We start from the raw sequence: 10350 nt of genomic DNA, 5'->3' as shown, positions 1-10350 counted from the left end.
TTCCTACCCTATCCGGCGTGTCCTCAACTTGGGGGGGGCTCTAGGTGTCTTTCTACAGAAGGCTAATTCCTGCTCCTTTTCAAGATTCGGCTTAGGTGACGCTTCTCCTCGGCACCCAGTTATCGGACTCCCTGTTGTGATCTCCTTAGCGGCTTCCCCAATATTTTGGGGTCCTTGGAGAGCTGGAGTGGTGGCCTGTTGCCGTGTATGGTAAGATGGTTAACACCGTTTAACACTTAGTAAATAAGGAATTAGCACAGTAGGGTCCCAGTACCACCTTGCAAGCACTTGCCTTTGAATTAGGTTTCTTGCCGTTGTAGGAGGGTTTGACAGCTGTTACTGGGCATCTTTCTGAGTGCACCTGAGACCACTGGAAGTGGTAGTCCAAGTCTTCCGCTGCTTCCTTTATTGTTTCTCTTTTCTATTCCGTTTCTGCACTTTTTCTCCTGGCACTCACTTACCGGAGCTCCAATGCAGTGGATCTCCTTTCTGCTTCTCCTGATGCTCTACTCTTTGTATTCTCTTTAGTCCATTTTTTCCAAACTTTTAATCCTGTTTTGCTGAGACCTGGGAGTGGGTTGTGGATAGTAGTGCTCTTTCGGGTTTCATAGTCACAAAGATTCAGTGTTAGATTAGACTTTAACATTTCTGAATGAGCTATACACTGCCAGATCTGAGCGCTGTTCAATTTGCAATTTTATTTATTACCTTTAAAAATCTAAAATATTTGTAATTTAGTGACTCAGCTTTGGCATTTAGTTTTTCATTTTTTGAAGGTCTAAGAAATGAGAATTGGCCAGACGCTTTCTCGGCTTCTGAGAAGATTGATTTTGTGTTTTCACTTTTGTGCTCCTCCTTGCTTTCTTTCTTGCTTCTGGTCCCAGAAGTGGAAGGTACGGTTATTTCTGTCCAGAAAACCTTTAGTGCTAGAGTTTGCACCTTGAACTTTAAGAAATTCTCATCCTTAGCTATGTGCCACTAGTTTTGAAAAGATAGAGACCACTCAAGGTGAGCAGAAGAGCAGTATCTGGTTACTTGTCGGGACTAATTCGCAGGATCTGACTGGGCCACACAACGAAGGAGTGAATTACTTCAGTTACTTTGCATTATGTAGAGCTTAGCACCACTTTTGCCAATCATCTCAGTTCAGAGGAACGCCCACTTTCCTGAGAAGGAGCTGGTAGTGGCTGGCAGAGCAAGTGAGATCTAATTAGGCAACCAGATAGTTGTAAATTTTTTTGATCCTGGGAAAACAAGAGTGTTTGAACAATAGCATCTTCACTGAAGGCACAACTGTTCAAAATCTGGGAAGAATGTTCAGATGACTATCACATTGACAGCAACACTGGTCATTTTCTGATTTGTTCTTCAAATCTGAGCTAAGAGCCAGTAGCCCTAGGCACAGTGTGTTCTACTCTCTACTGGGGCTGTTACGGAAAATAGTACTTGTAATGCAAAATTGTCCTGTCTGAGGTAGTATTATCATTATTTTTTTTTAAAGATTTCATTTATCCATTTGACAGAGCGAGAGAGCACAAGGAGGAAGAGTAGCAGAGGGAGAGGGAGAAGCAGGCTCCCCACTGAGCAGGGAGCCGGACCGACATGGGGCTCAATCCCAGGACCCTGAGACCACAGTCTGAGCCAAAGGCAGTTGCCTAACCAACTGAGCCACCCAGGTGCCCCTGAGGTAGTATTATTGAATCCTATCCGTGGTAGTATAATTATGACTGATTTGTCTGCCTAACTTGTCATTATTTTACTTTCTCTTTGCTCTTTATAAAACATGTGCCAAGTTATGATACTTGGGCTTTAAGAATGTCAAGAGGTAAGAAGGAGCCTGTGTTAGGGAAATCATATTGTTGGCTAACTTCCTTTGTGTTTCTCCATGGTAATACCAAGTGCTGGTCATTTTACTAGAAAGATGAGACTTCAAACTCATTCTCAGTCAATATTGTCTTTCTCCTGAAAAGAAAGTGTTTATTACTGCTGAATTCAAAACTGAACTTCGTCAATAAACACAGTTCTTTTCTTTTCACTGATGTAGTCAACAATCATTTTAGGAAGATGTAAAAATTGGGGTCCTCGCATGGCTCAGTCAGTTAAGCTGGTAGTGGCTGGGGTCATGATCTTGGCTTTTGGCTCGGGACATGATCTTGGGGTCTTAGGATCAAGCTCCACATTGGGTTCCCTGCTCGGTGGGGAGTCTACTTGTACCTCTCTCTCTGCTCCTTTCCCCTGCTTGTGCTCTCTCTCTCTCTCACACATAAGTAAATAAAAAAATCTTTTAAACTGTTTTAGAAAAATGTAAAAATCACTCTACATTTATTAAATTGTGCAGTAGATTAACTCAGAGAGCCCGGTAAATTAATCTCAAAATAATTAAACTGAACTCTTTTTAAATTAAATTTTAATTTTAAAAATAATTTTCGATTTATAGAAAAGTTGCTATGTACTCTTCACCCAGCTTCTTCTAATATCTTCTATTACCAAGAGACGTGTCAAAACAAGGAAATTAACATTGGTGTTTTATTGAAGGGATTTTCAGGAATGGAGGGAAATGAAAAAGACAAAATCATTTTACTTTCTCTTGAAGACTGAACAAAATGCACGAGGATTCGGTAAATGGCAAATGGCTTTGACCCCTTTTGCTGCTCATTAACTATCTGGTGTTAGCACCTGCCTCCCCTTGGTTGTCTCCCTTCACTGTCCATTTCCCAGCAGGTGGCAGTGACCCACTGTGGCGTATGATTGATCCAGCTGTACACCTAAAGCCTGGTGTCTGCTCTCATAGCCATGGGCCCCACACGATGTTGCACTAAATGTGAGTATTTTGAACGCAGGGGAGCCTTCTTGCTGCTCCCAAGTCCATTAGAGCAGTGGTTACAATTTGGTGGTCAAAAGCAAGGCTGTGTTGTCAGACTCCTGGGTTTAAACCCTGCCTCTACTTTGGGACTTTCAGCAAAGGCTTTCACCTTTAAGTTTCCCTTTTCTCATTCCCATTTTGCAGAGAGGAAATGAGTGCTGTAGTGAGGTTTACATTTTATAATTGTCAGACATCACAGGGAAGAGGGCCCAGTACAGAGTAAGCGCTTAGTAAATGTTACCTGTTATTATCAATGTGTTTCAGAAACCGTGGGTGGCTCAGTCTCCCAACTGGGTGGTCAAGAAATAACCAAGACTCAATGGTAGAGCAAAAGCATAAGGAAGTCAGACTTTTATTTATTGTCCACAAGAGGATGAGAATTGTAAGTAAGACTATTCCATTGGTAAAAGGAAAGAAATATGAAACTTGGTAATAGGATTCTAGAAAGCAAAGAAAATGAAAATGTTCACTACCGCAAATCATGTGGGGCAAAGGTCACACTAATCCTCTTTGTGTGGGTCCAATTTTAATATATTTGTGGCTGAAGTGAGCACAGTTCTTATCACCATCTTAAGCTTAGCTCAAATTTAAGCAAAATAAACAGGAAAGATGCCCTAATTTGTAGAGGTTAATTTTATAGTGACCATCACGAGCACTTCAATTAGGTTTCTAAAGAAAAAAAGCATATTGCATAATAACTTTTATAATAACATAACTCGGAATTTGGATGGTGTTTGGCATTTTTCAGAGACCTTTTGTTCTCCCTTTTTCATGTGACTCTTGAACTAAGGGAGGGTGTTGAAATTATGATATACATTTTGTAGAGACAGAGGCTCAGAGGGATGAAAGCATATTGGAAAGGGCCTCACAGCAGAAGTGACACAGCACCAAAGCTTGAGGGAGGTGAAGGGGCTTCTCCAGGAAGATGGGAGGGGCAACCAGATAGAGGTGCAGCAGAAGGTAGGGAGTGATGAGAATGGAGAGGGGAGTTCTTTTGTGGGACCAAATACCTCAATATATCTGATGCTTTGACTAAGGTGGGCAGTGTAGAAGCTGGTCTTTGTGTGCCCGCCTAGGAGTTCAGACATGATTCTCTGGCAGTGAGTTGCTTTGAGACAGAGGACGATAACATGATCAGGTTTCAGTTTAGGAATATCACTGTGGCAGGTAGAATAAAAGATAAGCTCCAAAGATAGTGGGTAGGTTCAAGAGAGCTGAATTTTCTTTTTTCTTTCCTTTTCCTTTTTTTTTTTTTTTTTTACAGAAGGATAGAGAGAGAGAGAGCACCAAGTAGGCAGAGTGGGAGGGAGAAGGAGAAGCAGGCTCTCCATTGAGGGGGGAGCCTGATGTAGGACTTGATCCCAGAACCCTGGGATCATGACTTGAACCAAAGACAGAAGCTGAACTGACTGAGCCATCAAGGTGACTCTGAGAGCTGAGATTTTCTAAACCCGCTGGTCATGGGATCTCAGGTCCCAGATGGGTGACAATGAGCAGAAGCAGCCAGCCAGGTGAGCGCCAGCAACAGAGCAACAAAAGCACGAGATTTAGGTGCAGAAACCACTCGGTCCTGCTCTGGCTTTATCAGACTTAGAAATTTTCCCGAAGCATTGCCATTTAATTTCCGTTTGCTTACCTCTCTGGTAATGAGAGTGTAGTATTTGTAGAGCATCAACTGAAGTATGTCAATTAACATGGGTGGAGTGCTTCCAACAACAAATCAGGACTGGGGGATGAAGACAAATGTGAAAATGTCTCAGGCTGGTCCCCCAATCCTACCCAGGCTGGAGGGTTCAGCAGGCGGCCTGAGCTATGTAGCAGGGTGGCTGTGGAGAGTTTAGTATCCCGTTTTGCGCCGCTGCTATAAGTAATGATTCAAAGGACTTCCACGTTTTATTGTCTCCCTGGAAAGTAGAGTGGCCCCAGAGAGGGATACAGAGATTTCAAGTTTAATACTGTATTACACCCAGGGGTCTTTCTTGAAACCTGCCAGGAAACAAAACAAAGTGTCTACTAGTTCTGTATGGATGGTTTGTTTATTCTGTTTGCAAGTGCAGAGAACTGACTTCCTGCCAGAGAGAGAACAGGGTGTGATAGATCTGGGACAGTAAACTGAGCAGATGAAGTGCTTTGTTTTTAGCATGCTGGACAGGATCGCCCCAGGACCTGAACTTTTTGTATCTAACATAGGAAACCCAAAGAAATGCCCTTCCCTCCGGTTTCTGGGCCTGTGGACTTTGGGTCAGGACCACCATGATCTTCTGAGCATTTATTAAGAGAGAACAGGCGACCACAGGGGATGGCTTTCAAAGCTGATCAGTCACACGCCCAGGAGGTCTGTAATCTTATCAGCAAAAAAATCAATTTCCTAACATCATATGAAGAGAGTAAATAGAGAAATCCCTGAGTAAAAGCTGGCCAGGGAAATTCTGATGCTGACGAACTTTTGGCAATGGACGTTTGTTTACAATTTCTCTTGGAGGCAGAAGAAAGTATTTTATACAGTAGCATGGTTTCTAGAAAGTTAACTGTAGATGTTATTTTTGCAAGTGGAATTTTACTTTAAATGCACTTCAGGAGTTAGCCATTTAAAGGATTCTTTTGGAGAGCCTCCCTGTGATCATTCTTTATTCTTCATAAGTTTGTATTTTTTGTACTCTTTGCCCATCCCATTTTTCTAAAGCGACGATTAATTATAATTGTCTTACAAGCTAAATAAATTGGTCTTGGCTTTCTGAAACAATTTCGTTGGTCTTTTCTTTTTTCCCCCTTTTTTAGATAAAAGCAAGGTGTTTTGTGGTTAAAATCCCCTGATTTATTATTTTTTTTTCATTTCCCAGAATGACCATATGATAAGAAATCTGAGAATTTATTGACTTTGACTTTTTTTTTTTTAAATCAAGGCAAAGCCCTGAGAAGAGGACAGTCCCAATCATCCTACCACCTGCCTATAGAAATATATATGCATCATGCTGCCTTGTCACAGGGATCTTGAAATGCCACCCTAATACTTATGTTAACAATGTCACATTTTATTTTATTTTTAAAAAAGGTTTTATTTTTAAGTAATCTCTACATCCAACATGGGGCTTGAACCCACAACCCCGAGATCAAGAGTCTCACCCTCCACTGACTGAGCCAGCCAGGCACCCCTACAGCTTCACATTTTAAAATACCAACACCCTGGAGAATTACTGCATTAAATGATCTTTACAATAGAACACTCTAATGGAAAATTATCTAATTATCTGATTATTTTTCTCCTGGCAGTGAGAAACCTGGGAATTTTAGTGGGAGTGCGGGGGGGAGAGGGGGGACAAAAGGGTAATCTTGGAATCTGGGGTACCATCTTCGAAAGACAGGCTTAACCAAAGGAAAAAGTTCCAGGCTGCCAAGAAGTTGAAGAAGGGATACTGAATGCCTGGGAAGTATGCTAGAGAAGCTGTTCAGTATCGAAGAAAAGGAAAATGGGAAGCAGAACTAAAGTAAACTTGGATTCCTGCACAACTTAATTTAAGGAAGACTGGATTTTCTCAACACATTTAATTTCAGTAGTTGCCAACCATTCTCAAGTAAAACCATTTGAGAAGAAAGATAGACCTGAATAGAGACTTCTTTCCAATATTTATCGATCACCCATATGGACCAGGCACTTTGCTAAGTGCTCATCACACAGAGGAGAACCAGATATTTTTGTCTTCAGAGAATTTATATTCTAAAAGGGCGGGCCAAAAGCATAAAAAACTAAGGAAAATGTACTTTCAAGTTGTGATATGTGCAATGAAGAATACAAAACCTACACTATTGTATTTTTTTGTCTTCCACTCTACAATCTGAATACCTTGCAAAATCTGTGGTACAACAGAGATAAGTTGGCAATGACTACAATCTTCATAATTTACAACATCAACTATTATTGACTTAGGTCCCATGTAAGAAATCCCATGGAGGACTTCTAGGGATAATCTTATAGCACTCTCAGAACCCTCAGAAATTCTTTAAACTTAACATTCTAAGCACTGAGGGGCTCCCCAGAGCCAGCTATGATCATTAAGTAGGTGAGATGAACTGCTGTCCGTGAGGTTTGACTTTAGGATTTAGCTGCTGTCTGCTCTCCCCACCCTAATGCAGTGTCCATCCTTCAGCTGCATCTTCAGAAATTCTAGGGTTGAGAATTCTAATAGACTGGCCTAAGGACAAGAACAAAGGGAATGGTGGTTAAGTTATGGAGCTACTAGTGATAAGAAGAGAGAGGCTTAAGGAATATACCCAAAGCCCCAGAAAAGAAGGTATTGAGAAAACTGATGGAAAATGCTTCATGTAGGAGAGTAAACTCACGATGCTTCCAGATCAGAAACCCTGGTCAAGAGTAGAGTGGGGAACAGGATTCCTCCTGAACTTTAAAGGCAAAGTGGGAGCCATTTGAGGTCCCTGCTTGCTCAACTGTTAGAGGGGACTATAAATCTGTATTACGCCAGGCTGCCTGTGCAGTCCTAAACATTCTTTTATGCATGTGATTACTAAAGCCACTGCAAGGAGAAGTCAAGCAGAGGACTTAAGTTATCTGTTACAAGGATCATTGTGCTACAGTCGATAGAATGCCGAGATAGAATGTAAAATATAGTTACGCCTTACCTCTCCCTAGTGAAAGAGGTAATAAGAGGAATATGAACTGGAGTAATCAAGTAAAACTGCTACCTTCTTGAGCCTTCAAGCACCCTTTTTAAAAAAAAATCTGCCCAGCATCCTTTCTGGGGGAACACGTCCCCCACCCACATTCCAAAGTATTCCTGGTCAGGTGGTTTGGCCCAAGGATGGGTATGTGGTCCAGACTCAGTCAATCAGCCATTCTAGTCACAGTGATTAGTTCCTGAAAGAGTAGTTCCCCAGAAGTCTCTGTGTTTATTTACCAGCTATCCAGAAAAATACCCCCTTTTCCAGGATCATAAGCTGTAGGAACTCTGGAGGTCTGAGGTAACCAGAGTCCAACTGACTGACGCATGGAGTCAGCTTGAAGATGAAACTAAGCAGCGGCAAACGGGATAGGGAGTGAGGGCGGAGAGGTCCTAACCTATACTATATCCACTCTGTAAGATCTTTGTGTGGGTGAAGCTGAGTAGAAGGACAAGTTTCTACCAGTCTCTAGGAATGGGGCAACCTGCTCTCTGACTCACCGTAGAACCAGCTATCCTTGTTAGAAGGGGACAGTTTCTCAAAGACATTTATCGTGGAAGGGGACTGATGATAGCAAATAATGAGGTGGGACTATTTGAAGTTATTTGCCTTGGGGTAGCCAAGTTTAGTGTATACCTGTCTGCTCTCTCAAGCCTTCCCATGCACTGCACTCCCCTCTCCACCAATCCCTGTCCTCATCCCCATCTCCGCTGCATTCCATTAACCTGCCTTACCATTCACCTCGGGGAAAAAGAGTGAGGAAGAAAAAGCAAGACTGAGACAGCATCCAAACCCATCATAATTAGTCTTCTTGTCTTTCTCAGACATCAGTCTTTAGAATGTTTGAAAGCAAGACTGTGTCTCCCACTCCTGGATGGTCAAGGTCTTACACAGCCCCAAGACTTAGTAAGCATGTCAGTGAACTTGAGTGAATCTGGAAGGGGCTGTAGAGATGGAGGCCCTGTAGTATTCAGCCTGAGAAAGTCATTGCTTTGGATGGAAGTGTTGCCTCTCCAAGCATCCTCTTTAAAAACCCAAATACTCAGAGGAAACTTAAGGTACTGCACTTAATGAAGAGGAGCCCAGCAACTCTCATTTTTGGCAGCTATCAGAACAAGAGGAAACACAAACACTGGATTTTAGAGAACAGTCCGAGTATGATAGAAAGAGCACAAGTTTGGTTAACTGATTTGGAGAACAGTTGGATCTCTCTCCCAAAGTTGAACATTTGTGTGGATATGATCCAGCAATTCATTCTGAGGGATGGACCTGAGGGAAACTCATGCAGATTTGCAACAGGAGACATGTGCAACAATGTTCAGAGTTTCGCAGTGTGAAAACCTGAGAACAGCCCAGATGCCCATCAACAGGAGAGTGGATGGGTGAAATATAGTTACATAACATTATCTATACTATAGTGAAATATAGTTACATAACATTATCTATACTATAACATTATCTATACTATCTATACTACATTAACTATACTAATATAGTTACATAACATTATCACATAGCAATAAAAACAAATGAACTATGCTAATTCACTACAGTGTGGATAAATCCTAGAAATGAAACAATAAAACATTAAGTGAAGAAAGTAGTTGTCCTAAAAGTATACAAAATCATAATTTGTATAAAGTTGAAAACAACTAATATAAGAATATACTTTATAATCTTAAATCTTAGTTCATACAAATACTGCCTGAAATCATTAGAAGCATTGATACAAGAGTTAAACTTGAATCATGAATAGAGTTGGATTGACGGAAATGGAGTGATCTGTTCCAGTGTGTGATTAAGCGTAGACTGAGGCGGGAATATGTTGAGTGACGAAGAGGATAAAAAAAATGACACTTCAAGAGTACAACTAGACCGTGAACTTTCTAAAGGCTGGTATTGTGTATTATTCATCTTAATATCCCCCTGGCCCGGCACGGTACATGAATGAATAGAATTCAACAATTGTTTGTTATTTAAGTGGATTAAATACATAAATAAAAGCATAACTTAGAAAAAGAATATACTTTATAGAAATATATATAGATGCAATAAAACTACCTATTTAAAAAAACAAAGGAATTCTGGAGGATGGTTTTCTTGGGTGAATACATGAGGGGAGTGGGCTGGGGGACCACATGGTTAGATGAAGGTTATGTCAAGGTTCTAGCTTTTGTTTGGGATTGTGGGTACCAAACACATGATTACAAACAACAAAATTAATAAGTCAAGACAAAACTGGAAAGCCTGGGTCCCAGGCTTGCTTGATTTAGAAAGCGCAATCTTTGGGCCATGATGATGAGGGAAAAGTGAAGTGAGGTGGGGAACGTTCCAGGGAATAACGCTAGGGATGCCTTCCTTAGCTTGCTTCACAGAGAGCTCTGAAGACATAGGGCTGGTAGGTGGGAAGGTGTGTCTGCTCAGCCACATGGCAGGTCTTCAGGGGTTATGTTTCAAGAGATGGTGCCTTGGAGTCGTCCTTGCAAGGGAGGAGGGTGAAGACAATTGTTGGGCTGGGTCTTTCCAGCACAGAGATAACTACCCCTGGGCACCACTTCTGGGGAAATCAGATCTCACAGCCTGTGTGAGACCTCCTAGCTGAGGCTAGAAGCAGTAGGAGAAGCCACAATGTCAAGGTATGGGCCTAGCTGCTCCACAGCAGCAAGGGGAAGATCCTGACTCTCCCAGGCAGGACTCAAGCTGTCCCCAGGGGGAGTAAGTTCCTGGGCTGTAGAGGTCACAGAGCCAGGGCTGGGGGCTGACAGTCCAGGCTAGAGGGGACACCGTGGGAAATGAAGAGGAGCCTCAAATGA

The 10350-nt window shown here is 41.9% G+C and overlaps 1 long non-coding RNA gene across 1 annotated transcript; it reads left to right on the top strand.

Moving 5' to 3' along the window:
• Positions 1-2251: 2251 nt before the first annotated feature.
• Positions 2252-9611, top strand: LOC123394866. Its single transcript, XR_006609593.1, has 2 exons — positions 2252-3245; positions 5767-9611. It is a non-coding gene; the product is annotated as an uncharacterized LOC123394866 (long non-coding RNA).
• The last annotated feature ends 739 nt before the right edge of the window (positions 9612-10350 follow it).

Source organism: Mustela putorius, unplaced genomic scaffold (genome assembly GCF_011764305.1).
Source record: "Mustela putorius furo isolate JIRA1106 unplaced genomic scaffold, ASM1176430v1.1 tig00003845_pilon_pilon_pilon, whole genome shotgun sequence".
NCBI lineage: Eukaryota > Metazoa > Chordata > Mammalia > Carnivora > Mustelidae > Mustela > Mustela putorius.
Note: the sequence above shows the minus strand (reverse complement) of the source record. Positions and strands in the feature narration are given on the sequence as shown.